The 19,285-nt window shown below is 43.9% G+C and overlaps 1 long non-coding RNA gene across 3 annotated transcripts in view; it reads left to right on the top strand.

Annotated features, from left to right (window-relative positions):
- Positions 1–441: 441 nt before the first annotated feature.
- LOC142699171 (uncharacterized) overlaps positions 442–19,285 on the top strand; it is a 414,292-nt gene continuing 395,448 nt past the window's right edge. For 2 of the 3 annotated variants that reach the window (XR_012866056.1, XR_012866055.1), the window contains exons 1-2: positions 4,042–5,482; positions 12,232–12,384. This is a non-coding gene — a long non-coding RNA (uncharacterized LOC142699171). Of the gene's footprint in view, positions 580–4,041; positions 5,483–12,231; positions 12,385–19,285 lie in introns of those variants that run through there. The other variant, XR_012866057.1, reaches the window with a different exon arrangement.

Below are 19,285 nucleotides of genomic sequence, written 5' to 3' on the forward strand. Positions count from 1 at the left end.
CATGCACACGACCATCATTTTTATCCGCAATTACGGATCCATAATTGCAGATAAAAATACTGACACATTCATTTCTATGGCCACGGACACCTTCCCGTATATTTACAGGGAGGTGTATGGGCCGTAGAAATGAACCGCAAAATATAGGACTATTTTTTGAATTTACGGACCGTGCTCCTATACTTTATAATGGCAGCACGGCCCGCAAACATGGATGACAGTCCGCGGCCATCCGTGCCCGTAATTACGGACCGTGCACATGGCTACGGCTGTGTGCATGAGACCTTATAAGTATTCCCTCTTCCAGCAGCCTCTCATCATGTCTGTCAGGGTCTGGGAAGAAGCAGCTCTTACATAATACTATCTGTCTCCTCTATGGGTTTTTTTTTTTTAAAACAGTTAACTTTATTAACAACATGATAACATTACCTAGAGACAGGCAGACATTTTAAATATCACCTAGAGACAGGCGGTCATTTTAGTAAATACACGAACAGTGATGTGGTTGGTCATCATTATTCTACCATTAGTCCTATTCACTTAGCCCATGGATGTGTCCTCTATGCGGTCCCAACACATGTATGTCATGTTAATGCTAGGTGTCACATGATGTATGTGTGTGTATGTAGAGGGGAGGGTCACATGACTGCCACCATGTTTAGTCATATTCAGTTATCCCGTGGATACATTACATAGGATCTGTGCCTCTACCATTCTGCTGTGAGACTGCAAGGACATTCACCAACTTAAAACCAACTTGCCATTGGCCTATTACACCATTATTTTACCTTAAATAAAACCAAAGACACCTTGTGTGGTAAAGTGGAAGTGGTCACAGCTTTATTATGTAAATATTTCTCTATTTAACCCCTTCCCGACATTTGCTGTATGGATACATCATGGAAAGCTAGTGCTTCCCGCATTTTGCCGTAGCCTGAGTCGGCGCCATCATTGCCGCATGTCAGCGGTGTATTACAGCTGACATCCCGCTGTAATGGTGGGGACCGAAATGAGCTCGATCACCCCTATTAACACCTTAAATGCAGCGGTCAAAAACGATCGCTGCATTTAGGTTGTTTGCAGCTCATCGGAACCCCAGCAATGAAATTGCAGGGGTTCCGGTGGCTGCAATGACAACCAGAGGCCTAATCAGGGGCGTAACTAGGAAGGACTTGGCCCCATAGCAAACTTTTGACTGGGGCCCCCCCTCCCCTGGGTGTCACACAACCCCCCCCTTGTAGATAGTGCCTTTTTTACAGCCCCCACCTGTAGATAACGCCATACAGCCCCCCCATCTGTAGATAGCGCCATACATCCCCTGTAGAGAACGCCATACAGCCCCCCTGTAGAGAACGCCATACAGCCCACCTGTAGATAACGCCATACAGCCCCCCCTCTGTAGATAGCGCCATACATCCCCCTGTAGAGAACGCCATACAGCCCCCCTGTAGAGAACGCCATACAGCCCCCCTGTAGAGAACGCCATACACCCCCCCTGTAGGAAACGCCATACAGCCCCCCCCTGTAGAGAACGCCATACAGCTCCCCCCTGTAGGGAACGCCATACAGCCACCCCCCTGTAGGGAACGCCATACAGCCACCCCCCCCCCCTGTAGGGAACGGCATACATCGTTCCCCCCCCTGTAGGGAACGCCATACGGCGTCCCCCCTCCCCAAAAAATGCGACCTACAGTGTGTCCTACAAAATACATGTATCCGCTCTCCACAGGATCTCCACAGGATAGGGGATACATGAGTGATCGCTGGCAGCGATAGGGAGAACGGGGGACTGAAAGTCCCCTGAACTTCTCCATGACAAACCTCTGACTTCCAGCGTCTGCGCAGCTCAATAAAAATGAAAGGAGCGCTGGTCACGCATGCGCACAAGCACGACCGGCGCTCCATTCATTTCTACGGAGCTGCCGACACAGACCCCGGAAGTCTGAGGTTTGTGATGGAGAACTTCAGGGGACTTTCAGTCCCCCGTTGTCCCTATCAATGCCAGCGATCACACATGTATCCCCTGTCCTGTGGATATCCTGTGGAGAGGGAATACATGTCCTGTGGAGAGGGGATACATGTCCTGTGGAGAGGGGGGGGGGTACATGTCCTGTGGAGATCCTGTGGAGAGGGGATACATGTCCTGTGGAGAGGGGATACATGTCCTGTGGAGAGGGGATACATGTCCTGTGGAGAGGGGCGGGATACATGTCCTGTGGAGAGGGGGGGGGATACATGTCCTGTGGAGAGGAGGGGGATACATGTCCTGTGGAGAGGGGATACATGTCCTGTGGAGAGGGGATACATGTCCTGTGGAGAGGGGGGGGATACATGTCCTGTGGAGAGGGGGGGGATACATGTCCTGTGGAGAGGGGGGGGATACATGTCCTGTGGAGAGGGGGGGGGGATACATGTCCTGTGGAGAGGGGGGGATACATGTCCTGTGGAGAGGGGGGGGGATACATGTCTTTTGCTCTATTTTGCGCCTTCAGGACCAGACACCGTTTAGCCCTTTTTAGCACGTGTTAGTTAAATGGCTATAACTTTTTTATTTGTTGGGCTAACGACGTGATTTTTGCGACGTTTTTTCCGTAGACAATGCAGGTTTCAATTTTTATCGTTTTTATACACACCTTTTTTGCTATTTTAGAATTTTTATTCATAAAGTTTGAAAATAATAGTAAAAAAATAAGCTTTTTTACATTTCAGCTATTTTTTTTTTGGTAATAACATAGTTTTACCCTAAAATAGACCTTTTATTTGTGATCGCCATTGTCTATCGTAAATTTTAATATATTATATGTCTATATTAGGGTAATTGGGTCAGCGCTAGCGTTACAACAATGATTGGCGGGTGGGACGTTTTTTTTTTGGGGTGGGTATTTTATGTGTATTTATTATTTACATTTTTTTTTGCACTTTACTTTATTATTTTTTTATTACTATGGTCTGTCCCTCAAAGGTCAAAGAAGACCTTTGGGGAACTTGATATATTTTTTTTCTTTCTTTTACACCATCTTTTCCACTGTAACTGGAGTTGCACGATTGTCACTAACTGGGCTGTGCTGGGTCTAGTAAGACCCAGCAGCAGTCTGTCACTAACGGCACCCGGCGATCATGTGACCAGTCACATGATCACCAGGAGGAATAGAGACAGCGCCGCTGCTGCTGCTGTCTCTATTCCTATACACAGCGTTCATTGAACGCTGTGTACAAGTCATCAGAGAAGACAGAAGCAGCTTCTATCCTCTCCTCAGGGTCCCCGGCAGTCACTGACAGCCGGAGACCCGACATTCAGCTGCCCGATCGCGCGGGCAGCAAGTTAAAACCCGAGCCGTAGAAAGTCTATGGCTCGGGTTTTAAGGACCCTGACCGCTGGCCGTAAAAATACAGCCAGCGGTTGGGAACCAGTTAATGGCAGAGCGGGGAGATACCTCCCTGCTCTGCCGTAGTGTTCAGTGGCGTCCCGCTGTAGCAGCCATAGCGGCTGCTAGCGGAGCCTCTGGCCATGGTGGGGGCCCGTGCCGGCGGGCGACACGGGCCCCCTCATACCGCGGGCCCCGTAGCAGCCGCTACTGCTGCTACGGCGGTAGTTACGCCACTGGGCCTAATACTGGCCTCCCGGTCTGCCTAGCACGGAAAACTTCAATTATTATTGAAAAAAAAAAATAAACCATACATATTTGGTATCGCTGCGTCCGTAAGGATATGTTCACACGCAGTAGCAAAATACATCTGAAATTACGGCACTGTTTTCGCCTGAAAACAGCTCCTGATTTTCAGAAGTTTTTTGTAACTACTCGCGTTTTTCGCGGTGTATTTTACGGACGTTATTGGAGCTGTTTTTCAATGGAGTCAATGAAAAACGGCTCCAAAAACGTCCTAAGAAGTGTCCTGCACTTCTTTGATGTGGGTGTCTTTTTACACGCCGTCTTTTGACAGCGTACACCTCGTGGGAACAGAACATCCTAAAACCCATTGAAAGCAATGGGCATATGTTTGTAGACGTAATAGAGCCATTTTTTCAGGCGTAATTCGAGGCGTAAAACGCCCGAATTACGTCTGAAAATAGGCCTTGTGAACATACCCTAATGGCCTAAACTATAAAAATATTATTTTATTTATTCCACGCGGTGAATGGTGTAAAAAAAACACATAAAAAAACTATACCAGAATATCGTTTTTTTGGTCACTTTGCCCTACAAATATTGGAATAAAAAGTGATCAAAAAGTCGCACGTATCCAAAAATGGTACCTATATAAACTATAGCTCGTCTCGCAAAAAACAAGCCCTCATACAGCTCCGTCGACGAAAAAATGAAAACGTTATGGTTCTCACAACTTGGCGACAGAAAAAATACATTCTTTTTACAAAAGTAATTTTATTGTGCAAAAAGTTGTAAAACATAAAAAAGTGCTATAAATTAGATATCGCCGGAATCGTACGGACCCGCAGAATAAAGTTAACAGGTAATTTATAACGCATGGTGAACACTGTATAAAAAAACTAAAAAACAATGCCAGAATTGCAGTTTCTTGGTCACCTTTCCTCCCAAAAATAGGATAAAAAGTGATCAAAAAGTTGTATGTACCCCAAAATGGTAAAAATAATAACTATAGCTCGTCCCGCAAGGAGGGGCCCCAAACATATCTGCTGGAAGCGAGGGTGCCCGTATTATACCAGCACAACACTTTCCCATCAAAATTCCCCAAACTGCAAAGGTGCGGAGTGTGGAACAAAAGGGAATAAGTAAGGACTATTTATCAGTGCGACACTGGCCTGTGCAGAAAGGATTGCTTCACAGCGTAACACACATCTATGGATTATTTTACTGGGTTTTTTAACCCGATTATTATACCACCTGACTACGTCCCTGATGTACTCTGCCCAGCTTACATGTACCCTCACATTGTAAACGGAAATACTAGCAATACTCAAACAAAACGACTACCAACCAAATCCACTCTCCAAAAGCCAAATGGCGCTCCCTCCCCTCTGAACCTTACAACGTCTATGGCCGCGGACCCTAGTTCAGACTTACCCTCTGACGGCCGCGGCCATGGACGTCTGTGTTCTCGGCGGCATCTCCCTCCAGGGAGACGCCGGCACTAACTTCCGGGTTCTGAGACTGTTTCCTGCAGGGCGCCCGCGCCCGCACGAGCACTGCCTTAAAGGCCCAGTACGCGTCCAGTTGTTTAAAATCAGTAATTAGCCCAGAATGCTGCTGGACTATAAAAAGGGTCCTACCCACTTGATCCTTGTCGGAACGTTGTTGTATACCGAAAGTTTGTCTTGCAAATGGTCTCCTAGTGTTTTCCAGTTCCCAGTATTACCCGTTCCTGCTGCCTGTACCCTGTATCCTGTGCTACCGTGCCTCTGTGCCATCTACAGTGAGAGTCAAGTCGTGTCTTCCACTGCATCTACTGTGCCATCTACAGTGAATGTCAAGTTGTGTCACCGCTACTGTCTACATTGCCTCAGGTACCCTTTCTGGACTATAGACATTATATTGTACCTAGTTGGCCAGCTGCTATCCCACTACGCAATACGGCCCAGTGGGTCCACACCCCGCGCCGTGACAGTGCCTAAATAGCTGTTTACTTCCACATATAAGGCATTTTCATACCCGGGACAAGCCTTTTAACAATATTTGCCACTGAAATAGCATATCTAGGGAAAAATTTAAATTTTTACTCTGCCACAATCCGCAGCGCAATCATTTATGGAAAAGTCCTGTAGGGTGAAAATACTCACTACACCCCTTAATAAATGACTGGAGGGGTGCAGTTTCCAAAATGGGGTCACTTGTCAGGGGTTTCCTTTATTATTTCACATCAGAGCACTGCAGTTGTGAACCAATACTTTGTAAATCCCCAAATTAGGCCTCAATTTTACATGGTACTCTTTCACTCCTGAGCCCTGTCAAATGTCTCAGGCAGAGTGCTAGTAGTGCTCTGCCCGGGACTATGGCTATGGGGTTGCCCCTGACAACAATGTCCATATATGTACAGTCATGTCAGGGGCTTCTCCTGAAGTGGAATCCACAGCCAGAGCATCGGCAATGCTCTGGCTGGGTATTCTACTCCTAGAGGGAACCCCAACGGCACTACCTACAGGGAGAGGGGCTGTTTGGCACTACCTGGGAGGGGGGCTGTGTGGCACTATCTACAGAGGGCACAAAATTTATGGGGGTACAAACTGAGGGCATAAATTCTATATGAGGGCATAAACAGGGCTAATGTCTATATGGGGACAAAAAAATGACGTTTTCTGCCATTTTACCGCTGTGAGTTCCCCCGCAAAGGGGCTTACTAAGTCTGTGTCGCCCAAGGGCCCACATAAACCTGGAGCATGGCCTGTATGTATATATATAGCTAGAACGACTAGTCACTCAGCTCTCATAGAACAGCAACACTGTGGATCTGCAATGGTGACCACAAGCCATATTTCCCTGATACTATCTGGTAGATACACTCAACGTATCAGAGCAGTATTGTGTGTGTTTTATATGACCAATATGCCATCCATCACTGCCCCACAGAGTTTGTTACCAATCTTTCCCAGGCGGCAGAATGCCAGATCTGCCTAGTCCTGCATTGATAAATCTACATCCCCTATATCGTAGCATTACTAGTCAGATTTGCTAATCAGGAGCCAAGAATCGCTGTGAAGCTGCGATTAACACACTTGCCTTTTTATGCAGTGATACATTTTGCATACTGTAGCTTAGCTAGCCAGATTTGTCTTTCAGGATCCCAGGAAAGCTGGGTAACAAACCATGTGAAGTTGTAATAGAAACTGTAAAATACGAAATCCCCCCAAATAAATGCCCCTCCTTGCTACCAAATTGTGCCATAGATAAGGCAAAGCCTTTCAGGGTACTAGGACAGCTGGGTAACAAACCATTATCTCTCAAATTGTGTCATATTTAGGCAGATTTGCCTTTGAGGGTTTCAGAAAAGCTGGGTAACAAACCATATGAAACTGTAATAGAGATCTGCCTTATACTTAATCCCCCTAAATAAATGCCCCTCGTCGCTACCAAATTGCACTATATCTAGGCAGATTTGTCTTTCAGGAACCTGGGCAACCTGTATTCCGTAGGGGGACTTAGCGGACAATTTCCCCGCAGATTTTGATGCGAATTCTTGGGAAATCCACATATGTTACATACAGATTTAGTTGCGGATTTAGCAGCAGATTTGACCTAGGTTTCAGCCTATGCATTGCAAAGGCTGAAATCCGCAGTGAAAATCCGTGGCTTCTCCACAACAGAAAGACCGCGCTGCAGATTTGAAATAAGCAGAATGCTCCGCTGTTATTGCGGTCGTCTTCTGCTACATGTGGATGGGGTTTTGAAAACCCCATCCCCTTGTGATGTACTGTAAGCTGCTGCGGATTTGCGATGCAGAACCCACGCTGCAAATCGGCAGAAAAACTGCCACATCCGGACACACCCTTAGGCCTTATTCACACGAACGTGTATTACGTCCGTGCTACGCGCGTGGAAATCACGCGCGTCGCACAGACTTATGTAAGTCAATGGGGCCGTTCTGACATGTCGTGATTTTCACGGCGTGTGTCCGCTGCGTAAAACTCACGACATGTCCTATACTTGCCCGTGTTTCGTGCAGCACGCACCCATTGAAGTCAATGGGTCCGTGCAAATCGCGCTCGGCACACGGAAGCACTTCCCGGTGCCGCACGTGATGCTCGCTACAGTAGTAAAAGAAATGAATAAAAACAGAAAAGCACCTCCTGCTTTTATGTTTGTAAACATAAAAACAGAGTGTCATAATGATGTCGGCTGCGCGAAAATCACGCAGCCACGCACCATATACAGATGCCACACTGAACTTTTGCGCTCGTAAAACGGACACGTTCGTGTGAATAAGGCCTAAGACTGGGTTTCCACAGTGCAGATTTGCTGCAGATTTTGTCAGCATTTTGTAAGCCAATGCCAGAATTGGATCAAGGAGAGCGAACCTATAAGGCCTTCCCTTATATATTTCTTCTGTTTAGGTTCCGTTCCTAGTTTTGGGTTAAAAAATGCTTGCAAAATCTGCACAGTGAGAACCCAGCTTTAGGCTACACAGCATGTCCAACCTTGAACCTGCAGGGAATTCCGCCTGAAAAAGTGCACATGGTGCCGATTTTCAGTCGGAATCTCCGCTGCAGAAACACTGCTTGAAAAAAAATAAAAGAAGCTGATAGTTACCCCTGGCTGTTGTCATAGCAACGCCTTCTTCTGTTTCAGTGCAGCCTGGCCTCCTGGAATGATGCGGCAGCCCGATTGACCGCCACAGCTTGTGATTGGCTGCAGCAGTCACATGGGTTGAAACGTCATCCCAGGAGGCCAGGTGTCACTCAGAACAGAGAAACGCGTCACTATGACAAAGGCTGGAGGTAAGCATTAGCTTTTTTGTGAATTTTGAAGCAGAATCGCAGCGTTTCCGCCACAAAAGTGGCAACATTTGCTCTTTGTTCTAGGTTTCACTTCCGCAGCAAAAAATGTCATAAATTGACCTATCAATGGCATGTCAATTTATGCTGCGGATTTGTTGCTATTTTGATGCAGGTTTTTCTCATTGAATTGAATCAATGTGGAAAACCAGCAACAAAATAGCAACGGATCCGCAGCATAAATTGGCATGCTGAGGATTTAAAATGCGCACTGCAGGTCAATTTACGAAAGTTTTTGCTGCAGATTTTTACTGTAGCGTCTGCATGAGATTTGTTCAAATCTCACTCACTGTGCTGCTACTGTAAATGCTGCGTCATTTCCTTAGGCCTAGTTCACACTGAGTTTTTTTGGGCCCTGTTTTTGGTGCGGAAAACACGTTGGAAACTGCGCCAAAATACAGCAGAAATCGCCTACCATTGATTTCAAAGGGAGGTAAAGGCTTTTTTTCCTGCGAGTGGAAAAGAAAACGCTTGCAGGAAAAAAAAGCGTCATGCTCTTTCTTCAGGCGTTTCCATCTCTGACCTTTCATTGACATCAATGGGAGGCAGAGAAAATGTTTTTCACTGCGCTTTTTGCCCACGGCTGAAAAACTCGCAAAAAAAAAAAAACGCAGCAAAGAGAGCGCAGCCTCCTGAAGGAATTTTGAGGCAGATTTTTCTGCCTACAAAAAACTCAGTGTGAACATACTTTTAGGGTGTTCACAAGTGGCATTTCCGCTGCAGATGTTTAGATAGAGGAGGCTGGTAGGAAAAGGCTCCCTCTTTTCTGCAAAATCACAACAGCTTTTTTCTGCAGCTTGCTGGAAGTCTTGCAGGTTTATCTATAGGGGACAATTTTATAAAAGGATTTATTTCATTTAATGTGTGTTTTTAAGGTTAAAGGACGAGTGTCACGAAAAAAAAATTTTTAGATCAATTTGCTTTTTGTGTTTTATTTAAAAAAAAATTATTTATTTGTGTGTTTGTGTTTTACTTTTTTTTATTTTTTCACTTTTTCTTGTCCATGGGGGCTGCCATTTTTTTTTCCATCTCTGTATGTGTCGATTAACAACACATACAGACATGGAATACAGTCCCATAGTGAATGCGAACGGGGCCCGTTCCATCCACTATGCTGTACGCCGTCTGTGTGGGAACGGCGCATGCGCCGCTCCCACACAGTCCAAATTGAACTGTGCGACGTCCGGCGCCATTTTCTTGTGGACCGAAAGTCACGGCCGGACAGTAAGATTACTACTTCCGGTCGCAGCTTCCGGACTTGTGCACTTGGAGCGGAGGTAGCAGACGGAGCGGATGGACCGAAGGGTGCGGCGGCGGCAGGAGCAGGTAAGTGAGGTCTGTGTATGTTCGTGTTTTACTGTGTGTTTACTACTGTATGTAAACCTACTACACTGTGTGTTAGCTCAAAAAATGGCGACACACAGTGTAGGAGGTTTGACCGTTCAATCCCCTCGTTTCTCCCGGCACTAGCCAGGATAAGGGAGGGGGGGATTCTGAGAGCTCACTAGAGCGAGTGAGTTTTCTCCAATTTTGCAGCATAAAGCAATGTGGTTGCTTTACCACATGCAATGCTGCAATTTTGGGAATTGCTCCATCTAGTGACCAGTGCTGGGAAATATTATAAATTAGAATCTAATTTATAATATTTCCTGACTCGTGAAAAAAATTAAAAAAAATCGAACAATGTTTAATCACCTATACACTAATTGTTTAACTAAAAAAAAAAAAAAAAAATTCCCTTTAAGGGTATGCTCATATGCTTAACAAAAAACGGCTGTAAAATACGTAGCTGTTTTCAAGGGAAAACAGCCTATGATTTTCAGGTGTTTTTTATGCAAAGCGTTATTTGATGCGTTTTTTTACTGCCATTTTTGTAGCTGTTTTTCTTTGAGACAATTAGAAATGGCTCCAAAAGGGCTCAAGAAGTGACATGCACTTCTTTTTTACAGGGCATTTTTTTATGTGCCGTTTTTAGAAACGACGCATAAAAATGCCCCGTGGGAACGAAACGCCGTTTTTCCCATTGACATTTATCGGCATATGTCCGGAGGTGTTCAGGCCATGTATTTTCAGCCATTTTTCAATGCGTTTACAGCCCGAAAAACAGCTGAAAATAAGCCATGTGAACACAAACTTAGGCCTGATTTACACGATCGTGTGCGTTTTGCACACGCAAAAAACGCGGCGTTTTGCGTGCGCAAAAGGCACTTAACAGCTCCGTGTGTCATCAGCGTATTGTGACACTCCATTTGGATGTTTGTAAACAGAAAAGCACGTGGTGCTTTTCTGTTTACTGTAATGACGGGGGTAAGGAAACAGACAAGTGAGCCCTAATCTACCCGCCACTCAGTCCCTGCCTTCTTGCAACGACCCGCCCTAGGCGACGGGGTACAACTGGGCGACAGTCCCTACGCTCAATATATGCACGACAGACAAACAGATAAGGGTACACAGAAGCAAGGGAAAAGGGGCAGTTGCCCACGGCAACACCGAGAGCAACAAGAGTGGTGAACGAGCCGAGTCAAACCAGGAGTGTACGAGGTACCAAACGCAGAGCAGAAGAGTAGTCAGTAAGCCAGGGTCAAAATGAAGCAGGGTCAAATAGATCAAGAAGCTGCAGCAGGGCCAGGAAACCAAATGAGAAGAATCACAAGCAAAGGAGGAACAGGAAAGGCAGGTATAAATAGACAGAGGGCGGGAGCTAGCTCCGTCTGGCCAGGCTATGATAGGCTCTCCCACTCCTAAGCCTGCCATCCTGAGTGGTGGAAGATGGAGTCAGTCTCACAGACATAGAAGCAGGTGCAGACTGATTACCTATGGGCGTGGATACAGAAGCTGTGCCTGGCAGATCCTTAACAATTACATTCAGAGTTTGACAGCTGTTGCGCGAATCACACAGTTCGCACGGAAGTGCTTCCGTGCGGCATGCGTGGTTTTCACGCACCCATTGACTTCAATAGGTGCGTGATGCGCGAACAGCGCACAAAGATAGGACATGTCGTGAGTTTTTTTCAGCGGACTCACACTGAGCAAAACTCACAGACTGTCTGCATGCCCCCATAGACTAATATAGGTGCGTACGACACGCGTGAAAAGCACACGCGTCGCCCGCACGTATATCACGCTCGTGTAAACGAGGCCTTTGTGTCGCTTTTAACATGAGACATGAGGAAGTGAGGATTGTTCCTGGGAATACTCCTGAAGGGCAGCATATTATAGGTAGAGATCCGCTGGGCTATTATGTTAATGTAGCACAAAAAATATTATAAAAAGAATACACATGTAAAGCTCTAAAGTGCTAATCAAAAGTGAAAGTCTTCTAGCGTAAACGTGATGCAATAAAAAAGTTACACCTTGTCCTGCAAAAATAAAACAAGGCCTCAAATAGAAACGTAGACATTAAAGTAAAAAAAAGATTATGGCTAGAAGGCAAAAACATAAAAATGGCCAAGCATGCTGCAACCTTACTAAGTTCCCAATTGTTCCAGTATAAGCCTACAGTAGTGATTCTGAATTCTATTGCCAACGTGTAAAATGGTATACGATGTGTTTTTTTTTTCTACTAACAGAGTTGCCTCAAAATGTACATTTGTTTATAAAGCATAATGATCTGCTTTCAGTGCTCTACAAATGATGAATTCTTCATGGATATTCATCTATAGCACTCACAGGCTTCTCCCTACAGTTGACATCATAGTCTTCTCCCTTCAGTTGATGACATCACAGCTGATGGAATACTAAGGCATTGTGATGTGTCTTTTTTACAGACAAGCACCTGATGCAGCAGCTCTTATGTGTAGAGCCGTCTTCGTCCCATCAGACCTGTTCAGTTCTCAGACAAGACCACCATTTTCTTCATGCTACAAGATCTTCACATCATAATCACAGGCTCTGCAGGAAAGTTCACCGCAGGGAAACAGGTAAAGACCATTCCAGTTTTGTATGCCAGGGCAGGGGGTCACATTCAGACTTTCTCTAGCCATTTTACATGTTTCTTACATGTTTCAAGAGTTACAGCAGTTTTCAAAACCATGTCCCCCTTTTCATATCTAATTATTGTATGGCCACTCAAGCTGCTGTAACGTCCTTCCTCCTGAGCGCTGCAGCAGCTTTCAATATACAATAAGCTAATGTTGATTTCTTTCCATGAATGCTGCTATAGGTCAGAAACCTCCAGCATTACCTGGAGGTCATAAGAACTTACTTAACAGCCTGGTGCACCCCTGATTGTAGTTATATGGCTACATGCATGACAAAAAGAAAACATTAGACTATGGAAGAATACCAAATACAGCATTTTATGGGTAGAGATGCCCTCTAAGGCTGTGTTCACATCAGCGTTGTCTTTCCTTTGAGGGTTTCCATCGGGGAAACCCCTCAATGGAAAGGCAAGCGGAAACCTTAGCTTCTGTTTGCATCACCATTGATCTCAATAGTGACGGAAACGTTGCTAATGGTTTCCGTTTGTCACCGTTGTGACAAGGTTCCGTCGTTGTTTTGACAGAATAAATAGTGCAGTCGACTTCTGAGGGCCTGATACTGAAAGCCGAAGTATTGTCAGAGGCAGTCATAAAAACCCTACAAAAAAGTAGTAAAAATGTCACTAACAGTAAATTTATCGCAACTTACTTCTGCAGGCTTCTGTTTAACAATGGCATATGAAATGACAGTCTTAAAGAGGCTCTGTCACCACATTATAAGTGGCCTATCTTGTACATAATGTGATCGGCGCTGTAATGTAGATTACAGCAGTGGTTTTTATTTAGAAAAACGATCATTTTTGACGGAGTTATGACCTATATTAGCTTTATTCTAATGAGTTTCTTAATGACCACCTGGGCGTGTTTTACTTTTTGACTAAGTGGGCGTTGTGAAGAGAAGTGTATGACGCTGACCAATCAGAGTCATACACTTCTCCCCATTCATTTACACAGCACTAGCGATATAGCTATATCGCTATGTGCAGCCACATATACAAGCACTAACGTTACTGCAGTGTCCTGACAATGAATATATATTACCTCCAGCCAGGACGTGATGTCTATTCAGAATCCTGACCACTTCTGTAGCGTCTGTGTGAGACTACAGCACAGCACAGCGAGATCTCGCTGTAAATGACAGTTTACAGCGTAATCTCACGAGACAACGCCTGCTATGCTGTAAATCACAGAGAAGTGTCAGGATTCTGAATACACATCGTGTCCTGGCTGGAGATAATGTATATTCATTATCAGAACACTGCAGTAATGTTATAGTGTGTTTATGTGGCTGCACATAGCGATATAGCTATATCGCTATGTGCTGTGTAAATGAATGGGGAGAAGTGTATGACACTGATTGGTCAGCGTTATACACTCCTCTTTACAATGCCCACTTGGTCAAAAAGTAAAACACGCCCAGTTGGTCATCAATAAACTCATTAGCATAAAGATAAAATAGGTCATAACTCTGTCAAAAATGATCGTATTTCTAAATTTAAAAACACTGCTGTAATCTACATTACAGCACCGATCACATCATGTACAATATAGGCCACTTATAATGTGGTGACAGAGCCTCTTTAATAAATTCCCCCATTGTATTCATGTGACCAGCTTTAGGACTTAAAAGTCAATTTTCACAACAAGTGACATTGTTAGTTGTTAAGGTAGGGTAAATGAATTAAGCTAGTCGGATATTATCTTTATTGTATTGAAACTTTTTTAGTTGTATATACATGACTTTTTTGTTAGTATATACATGATTAGACATTGTCTTTTTTTTTAAATTTTTTCACAACTCAGGAAATATTATAAATTAGATTCTAATTTATAACATTTCCATGTGCTGGTCACTAGAGGGAGCAATTCCCAAAATTGCAGCATTGCAATGTGGTAAAGCAACCTCATTGCTTTATGCTGAAAATTTGGTATAGACACACACGCTCTAGTGAGCTCACAGAATCCCCCCTCCCTTGTCCTGGCTAGTGGCAGGAGAAAGGAGGGGGTTGAATGTTCAAACCTCCTACACTATGTGCCGTCATTTTTTGAGCACAGTGTAGTAGGCTTACATACAGTGGTAATCACACAGTAAAACACAAACATACACAAACACAACTTACCTGCTCCTGCCGCCGCTAACTTCGCTCCGTCCGCTCGCTCCGCTCCTAGTACTTGCTTCTAATCACATGTCCGGAAGTCACGACCGGAAGTAGTCATCTTACTGTCCGGCCGCGGCTTCCGGTCCACATGAAAATGGCGCTGGATGGCGCTCGGCCGAAGACCTTCCTTTTGCACTGTGTGGGAGCGGCGCATGCGCCTTTCCCACACAGACGGCGTACACCATAGTGAATGGAACGGCTCCCGTTCGCATTCTCTATGGGGATGTATGTGCCGTATTCCATCTCTGTATGTGTCGTTAATCGACACATACAGAGATGAAAAAAAAAATGGCAGCCCCCATAGTGAAGTAAAAGTTAGAAAAAATAAAAAAGTAAAACACAAACACACAAATAAATAAAATTTATTTTAATAACACACTAAAATCAAATTTATATATAATAATTTTTTTTTGCGACACCCGTTCTACTGAAGTGTTTAGACAGTGAATAGACATTTCACGGGATGTCTATTCACAATCTCTGCACTTCGTTATTCTGTCTGTGGTAGTTACAGCAGAGGAAGCGTGATACAACGAGATCACGCTTCCTCTGCTGTAACTACCATAGAAACAGTAACGAAGTGCAGAGATTGTGAATAGACATCCCGTGGAATGTCTATTAAATGTCTAAGCACATCAGTATTGTTAATGTGTTAGTATAAGACAGCACATAAGGATCTAGCAGGATCCCTATGCGCTGAGTAAATGAATGGAGAGGAGTGCATAACGCTGATTGGTCAGCGTCATACACTCCCCTGTACAACGCCCACTTGGTCTAAAGTAAAAATACACCCACGTATGCATTAAGCAACTCATTAGCATAAATCTAAAATCGCTAATAAAGTGGTAAAAATAGATAGTTTTTTTTAAAATAAACCTACATTAAAGTGCCGATCTCCTTATGTAGGAGATACGGCACTTCTAATGTGGTGACAGAGCCTCTTTAAATGATAAGCAAATTGTTTCTTTTATTTTTCTACCTAAATTGGCAGAAAACACACCTATTTTGGAGATATAAAAGACAGCTAGAAGGGAAATGGAGGAGGCCGGTGTTTTTTTAATTATTTTTTTTCCTAGGTGTCTTATTTCATTTGCTAACGATTTAGGCAAAGTAGCTCAAAAGTAAATGTCTTTATAATACATGATTTTGTAAAGTATTGTAATGGGAAATTTTGGCGCACAGCCGTTTTAAGTAAAATGTTTAGCTTTTTGAGACTTTATGCTGTTTTCGCGTCTTTTCAAATAGTAAGTCGGGACCAGCGGGAGAGCAGATCTCCTGCATGACATATTTAATTTACACCTGCGGATATTATAGCTGACATCTATGCTAACTGGTGTAGATGTCAGTTTGTGGAGCACTGACAACCCTAGTTGCGCCATATTTATTCAGAGCTGTGGGCTTCTTGGAGTATGTTCACATTCAATTTTTTCTTTTCTGCAGAGGTATGCGTCGGGAGAAGTCTCTACGTATACCTCCAACGGAGGGCTATATAGGCATAGAATGGGATATATCACCTGAACTCCCCGGGCACAGCGTTACTTTAAGCACTAGGCTCGGAAAGCCCCTGACGTTAGCAACGCTCTGACTGGGGATTCTGCTCCTAAGGAAGCCCCTGACAACACTGTCCATAAATGGACACTGACGTTAGGAGCTTTAAGATGCCAAAATCCTAGGCCAGAACACTGGCATTGCACTGGCTGGGGATTCCACTCCTGGAGGGAGCCCCTGATGTCACTGTCCATATATGGATTCTGCTCCTGGAGGATCCCTTGATGTTACTGTCGTGCCGGGAATTACGCTTGTAGAGAAAGCCTCTCACTTTACTGTGCATATATGGCTTTAAATATCCATATTTGGCTTTAAACTCTGGAGTCCCCTGCCAGAGCATTGCAAGCACTCACTGGCCGGGAACTCCTGACTTGGGAAAGCCCAGATGTCACTTTCACTATATGGACAGTGATGTTAGGAGTTTAAAAACCCAGGAATCCATGGCCAGAGCGTCGGCAATGCTCTGGTTAGTGATTACTCTCCTGGAAGGAGACCCTGATGTCTGTCAATTGTTATGGTAGTAGTCGGATATGATCTTTAATAAATTTAAACCATTTTTTTAAGCTTTAAGAACAAGGTTTGACAATGATAAGTTCTACCCATGTGTATCTAATGCTGATATGTATCCATGCTCCTTACTCATTTTAATATTGTGTGATTGAACTTGGTAACTTGGTATGCTTGGCTGACTGTACTGTATGATCAGAAGTACTTAGTTCAACAGATAGAGAGGTCCTATAGGGGAGGACCAAGTCAATGTGAGCTTGAAACTCTGAACAAATAAATACCAAGTCAGGCAGAGTAAAAAGTACATTTAGATTAAAAAGTTACTATTAAAATACAAACCACACAGCTCTTCAAGGTAGAGTTTGAGAAGCTGCATAATATACCCTCCTGCTACTTTGCCTAAATGGTGAGCAAATATAAATTTTTCTACCTAAAATGGCAGAAAACACACCATTTTGGAGATGGAAAGGACGGCTAGAGGGGAAATGGAGGAGGCCGTAGTTTTTTAATTACATTTTTTTCCTTGGTGTTTTTTTTTTTCCATTTGCTAACGATTTAGTCAAAGTAGCTCAAAAGTAAATGTCTTTATAATACATGATATTGTAAAGTAATGTAATGGGAAATTTTGGCGCATTCCCGTTTTGAGTAAAAATTTTAGCTTTTTGAGACATTATGCTGTTTTCGCGTCTTTTCAGCTAGTAAGTCGGGACCAGCGGGAGAGCAGATCTCCTGCATGACATATTTCATTTACACCTGCGGATATTATAGCTGACATCTATGCTAACTGGTGTAGATGTCAGTTTGTGCAGCACTGACAACCCAAGTTGCACCATATTTATTCAGAGCTGTGGGCTTCTTGGAGTATGTTCACATTAAATTTTTTCTTTTCGTCAGAGGTATGCGTTGGGAGAAGTCTCTACGTATACCTCCAACGGAAGGCTGTATAGGCATAGAGTGGGATATATCACCTGAACTCCCCGGGCACAGCGTTACTTTAAGCACTAGGCTCGGAAAGCCCCTGACGTTAGCAACGCTCTGACTGGGGATTCTGCTCCTAGGGAAGCCCCTGACAACACTGTCCATAAATGGACACTGACGTTAGGAGCTTTAAGATGCCAAAATCCTAGGCCAGAACACTGGCATTGCACTGGCTGGGGATTCCACTCCTGGAGGGAGCCCCTGACGTCACTGTCCATATATGGATTCTTCTCCTGGAGGATCCCTTGATGTTACTGTTTGTACATAGACAGTGACATTAGGGGCATTTGTAATGTGAGAATTCCAAGTCGGAGCGTTGGCAGTGCTGTGGCCTGGAATTACGCTTGTAGAGAAAGCCTCTCACTTTACTGTGCATATATGGCTTTAAATATCCATATTTGGCTTTAAACTGTGGAGTCCCCGGCCAGAGCATCGCAAGCACTCACTGGCCGGGAACTCCTGACTTGGGAAAGTCCTTGATGTCACTTTCACTATATGGACAGTGATGTTAGGAGTTTAAAAACCCAGGAATCCATGGCCAGAGCTTTGGCAATGCTCTGGTTAGTGATTACTCTCCTGGAAGGAGCCCCTGATGTCTGTCAATTGTTATGGTAGTAGTCGGATATGATCTTTAATAAATGAAACCATTTTTTTAAGCTTTAAGAACAAGGTTTGACAATGATAAGTTCTACCCATGTGTATCTAATGCTGATATGTATCCATGCTCCTTACTCATTTTAATATTGTGTGATTGAACTTGGTAACTTGGTATGCTTGGCTGACTGTACTGTATGATCAGAAGTAGTAACTAGATGTTTAAGAATCAGATTCAGATAAGTTTTAGTAATGATACTTAGTTCAACAGATAGAGAGGTCCTATAGGGGAGGACCAAGTCAATGTGAGCTTGAAACTCTGAACAAATAAATACAAAGTCAGGCAGAGTAAAAAGTAAATTTAGATTAAAAAGTTACTATTAAAATACAAACCACACAGCTCTTCAAGGTAGAGTTTGAGAAGCTGCATAATATACCCTATTGCTACTTTGCCTAAATGGTGAGCAAATATTAATTTTTCTACCTAAAATGGCAGAAAACACACCATTTTGGAGATGGAAAGGACGGCTAGAGGGGAAATGGAGGAGGCCGTAGTTTTTTAATTACATTTTTTTCCTTGGTGTTTTTTTTTTTCCATTTGCTAACGATTTAGTCAAAGTAGCTCAAAAGTAAATGTCTTTATAATACATGATATTGTAAAGTAATGTAATGGGAAATTTTGGTGCATGCCCGTTTTGAGTAAAAATTTTAGCTTTTTGAGACATTATGCTGTTTTCGCGTCTTTTCAGCTAGTAAGTCGGGACCAGCGGGAGAGCAGATCTCCTGCATGACATATTTAATTTACACCTGCGGATATTATAGCTGACATCTATGCTAACTGGTGTAGATGTCAGTTTGTGCAGCACTGACAACCCAAGTTGCGCCATATTTATCAGAGCTGTGGGCTTCTTGGAGTATGTTCACATTCAATTTTTTCTTTTCGTCAGAGGTATGCGTTGGGAGAAGTCTCTACGTATACCTCCAACGGAAGGCTGTATAGGCATAGAGTGGGATATATCACCTGAACTCCCCGGGCACAGCGTTACTTTAAGCAC

Source organism: Rhinoderma darwinii, unplaced genomic scaffold (genome assembly GCF_050947455.1).
Source record: "Rhinoderma darwinii isolate aRhiDar2 unplaced genomic scaffold, aRhiDar2.hap1 Scaffold_140, whole genome shotgun sequence".
NCBI lineage: Eukaryota > Metazoa > Chordata > Amphibia > Anura > Rhinodermatidae > Rhinoderma > Rhinoderma darwinii.